This window comes from Odocoileus virginianus, chromosome 12, assembly GCF_023699985.2.
Source record: "Odocoileus virginianus isolate 20LAN1187 ecotype Illinois chromosome 12, Ovbor_1.2, whole genome shotgun sequence".
Classification (NCBI taxonomy): domain Eukaryota; kingdom Metazoa; phylum Chordata; class Mammalia; order Artiodactyla; family Cervidae; genus Odocoileus; species Odocoileus virginianus.
In genome coordinates this window covers 46,714,546-46,718,964 of record NC_069685.1, presented here as the reverse complement: position 1 = coordinate 46,718,964, position 4,419 = coordinate 46,714,546, and the positions used below count along the sequence as shown (strand labels likewise).

The window sequence follows — 4,419 nt, the reverse complement described above, 5'->3', positions numbered from 1 at the left end:
CAAAAGGAAAATCAAAAAGATTAAAAGAGAGCATTTGAGGTAATATTTTGAACTTTCAAAGAAAGATGTTAAGTAAGCTAGATTTCTCATAATTGTATTCCCTCCACAGAGTGATCACTCCATTAATGAAAAATCTTTACCAAAAGGAGGAGGAACAAAAGGAGGAAGAAACACAGGAGCAGCGGTTCTGTTGATGGAACAGCTCCTGGGATGTGATCAAAACACTTTTAAAAAATGTGTTCAGAGGATAATCCACCCTTTCCCTGATCGAAAACTTTTAGCCAGCCCAGGACTTCCTGTCTTCTACCATCGAGTAAAAAATGTCCAAAGTGCGTGCTAAGTCGCTTCAATCATGTCCAACTCTTCACGACCCTGTGGACTGTAGCTTGCCGGGTTCCTCTGTACATGGGATTCTCCAGGCAGGAATACTGGAGTGGGTTGCCATGTCCTCCTCCAGGGGATCTTCCTGACCCAGGGATCAAACTTGTGTATCCTGTGGCTCCTGCATTGCAGGTGGATTCTTTATCACTAAGCCACTAGGGAAGCAAGAGCCTGTCCAAGCTACCAACCAAAATTCTAAATGTGGTGGAGCATCAGCTCTGATCTCAACCTGGAAGACTGCAGGGAAAATAGTTTCTCCTTTTCTGTGCCCGTGGCAGCCCCAACCATCTGTGAGCCAAGAAGGAGACTCTCAGTTGACATCTACCCTCCTAGTGCCTTGATCTTGGACTTCCCAGCCTCCAGAACTGGGAGAAATAAATGTCTGTTGTTCATAAGACAGCCAGTCTGTGGAATTTGTTTCTAGCAGTCACTTTGGACAGGGTCATCAGGAAGGACACAAGAACTGAGAAAGAGTGGTCTCTGCCTGCAGTGACTTGAGGCAGGGATTTGGTTCCCGGCCAGAAATTGGGTTGGGTCGCGGCAGTAAGAGAGTTGAATCCTAGTCTCTAGACCAGTGGTCAGTGACAAGGCCCTGGACCTTTTGACTTTGCAGAAAAAGAATTCCCACAAAGACAGAAAGTAGTGAAACAAGCAAAGTATTTATTTGGAGGAAAAGAGTATAGTATCTGTAGATAGACACATGGGCATACTCAGAGAGTTGCACCCTTTTGGCAGTTTGAATCACTTACATGGGGCATTTCTTCCGAGTTTCCTTTGGCCAATCATTTTGCCTTGGCTGGTTCTGAGCCATATTTGGTATATTTCAGGATCCTCCCCTGCGTGTGCATGCATGTCTCAGCCAAGATGGATTCCATCAAAGAGGCCTATGGGTAGTTAGCATCATTTAGCATCACTCTTCTTTTGACCTCCAAGGAGCCTTTCTCTTCATGTGTCATCAGGGAGGTCTTTTGACTTTGAGAATGAGAAATACGTGGTCTGGGCAGGGCCCAACCTCCTCTCTTGATTGCCCTACTATTCTCTTGGAGTAAAGATCCACAGGGAATGAATCTCCAATTGTTTTACCTAGGAAGGGGCCCATTTACCTCCTTACCCTGCCTCAAGATGAGGGTAAGGGAGGAGATGAACTTGCAGGCAGAGAGGAGGGAGATGTATGTCCTGGGAGTGAGGGGGCATGGTAGGCATGCATCCTCTCACCCACTGTTCTATCACAGTAGTTTGTTCTGGTTTCTGCCCTTCAAACTGAGCATTACCATCTGAAATAATATTGATGATTTATCGGCTTGTTGTCTCATTCGCTAAAATGTTAGTTGTCTGAACTGATGGTGCCAGCTGCTGCTTCAGGATCTAGCAAACAGCATAACAGGCTAGACACTCAACCAGTTTGTGGGATGAATGAGGTGATGAGCTAAGACTTCTTGTCACTCCCTGTCCATATCCCTCACCAAGAGACTATTGTCTTGCTTACTAACTTCATGGGGTTCTCTCTGCCCAGAAGCCGAGATCATATATCCTGTGACCCTCTCCCTCACTTTTCTTTAAAGACTGTTTAAAAGTCATAAAGGGGAAAAAAAGTCATCAGGGAGACCAGGTCTTTGGGGAATGAGCTGCCTGTTCTTGCTTGGTGACTGCGATAAACACGAGTTCACCACAAACCACTGTTTGTAGTGGTTTTGTAGGGCTTTGCTGAGTGTCTGGTGAGTGGACCCAAGACTGATTTGGCAACACTTTCTTGAATAAAATAGTAACAATTAACAATTACCCACCGGTGGTCCAGTGGTTGAGAATCTGCCTGCCAATGCAGGGGATACGGATTGGATCCATGGTTCCAGAAGATTCTATATGCCTTAGGGCAACTAAGCCTGCATACCACAAACGCTGAGCCCACAAGACACAGCTCCTGAAGCCTTCATGCATAGAGCCTGTGCTGCGCAATACAGAAGGCACCGCAATGAGAACCCATGCACTGCAGTTCGAGAGTAGCCCCTGCTCACCACAGCTAGAGAAAGCCCGAACACAACAGCAAAGGCCCAGTGCAGCCAAAATAAATAAATAAATACAGTTAAAACATCACAGTCATGCTGGGGCAATAAGCAGAAGCCATGCCCATGCAGGACAGAGAGCCAGTCTGGAGTCCCACTGAGGGGGAATCCTGCTAGAGGACAAGGGGACCTTGACAGTGGGAGTGCATGTGGGGCGGGTGGCAGGCTTAGAAGCTGGGTGGGGCTTGGGAGGAGCCGCAGAAGCAAAATGTGCAGAGCCCAGCCCTTGAGCCCTTCTTGGTTAGCTCATGACTCATTAAAGCAGCAGCTTGCACATTGAAACCTGATCCTCTCAGTCTGTACCTCTTAAAGAGAGATGCCCGCAGCCCTTCCACGTGTTGTGTTTAAATGGTCCTGGCATTTCACATTCTGATCTTTGGTGCACATTTCCCTGTATATGTTCTACTAGGTGTATGCTGTCACCTGCTTAAATAGCTCAAACGCTGCTGGCAGAAAAGACATAATCCTGACAGATGCACAGTGTGGAGCCCTGCAGCGAAATGTGTTAGAGCTACAGAGCCACGCACCGTCTATGACTCACTCACACAGGTACCACACTGGCTGGCACATTTGCCCTTAGAAGTGGGTATTCAGAGCAAAACAAAAATCCCCCTAATAGCCAGGCAGTCTTCTAAATTCACCGCCTGGGATCATCCCCTGAGGGTATCAGGTGTTTTCGAATGGAGGAGATTAAATAATTTGATGGGATGGGGGCCGGCTCAGAGGATTCCAGAGGACTAGCGGTAGACCTCAAGGAGACTGTAGGTTCCAAGCCACTGCAATAAAGCAAATATTGCAATAAAGTGAATCACACATTTTTTGGTTTGCAATGTGTATAAAAGTTATGTTTATACTATAGTGTTGTCGATTAAGTGTGCAATAGCACTGTGTTTAAAAAAACCATGTACAAATCTTCATTAAAAGTGTAAGCTGAGGAATTTCACTCTACCTGATGATAGGGTGGATAAGAATCCGCCTGCTAATGCAGGGGACATGGGTTCAATCCCTGGTCTAAAAAGATCCCCCATGCCGTGGAGCAACTGAGTCAATGGGCCACAACTACTGAGCACTTGGTCTAGAGCCTGCGAGTCATAACTACTGAACCTGAGCACCCTAGAGCCCATGCTCTGAAACAAGATAAAACACCACAATGGGAAGGAAGCTCACAGAACCAGAGAAAGCCCATGTGCAGCAATGAAGACCCAGCAACAAACAATGAATAAATAAATAAAATTTAAAACTATAAAAAATGTGAGGTGATAGCTCATTTTGGTTTTTTTTTTTTTTGCTATTACAAAAGTTTATTTAACAAAAAAGTTCAGTAAGAAAATGTACACAACCCAATTTTTCTAGTAGTAAAATGTGAAGAAGGAGACACATGGAAGTAGTTGATTTCTCTGGTGAACACAGCCATTGTTCATACTCATTCCAAGGCTTCTAACATGATGATACTATTTCCTCATATTACCACCATTCCAATATTGTTCTGTTGCCCACTAGTTGCCATCTCCACACATTCATCTATCACAAGATTCATAAAGGGATCAAATCCCTGCAATATTCCTTGGACATGTCTGCCACCATTTAATCTCAATGATAACTTCTTGTCCATAAATTTCTTCAACTCAGGAGGGTGTGCTTTGCTTATGATGTCTTATTTTGGGTTTTGATTTGCATTTCTCCGATAATTAGTGATGTTGAGCATCTTTCCATGCACCTGTTGGCCTTTTGTATGTCTTCTTTAGAAGAATGTCTATTCAAGTCTTCTGCCCATTTCTTAATGGGATTGTTTGGTTTTTGATATTGCGTTGTATGAGCTGTTTAAATATTTTGGAGATTAACTCCTATCAATCATATCATTTGAAAATATTTTTTCCTACTTAGTAGATTGTTTTTTCATTATGCTAATGGTTTTCTTTGCTTTGCAGAAGCTTCTAAGTTTAACTAGTTCCCATTTGTTTATGTGTGGGACCTTTAT

General features: G+C 44.2%; 1 pseudogene; it reads right to left on the bottom strand.

Annotated features, from left to right (window-relative positions):
* Positions 1-3,864: 3,864 nt before the first annotated feature.
* Positions 3,865-4,083, bottom strand: LOC110143390 (small nuclear ribonucleoprotein G pseudogene; annotated as a pseudogene).
* Positions 4,084-4,419: the final 336 nt, after the last annotated feature.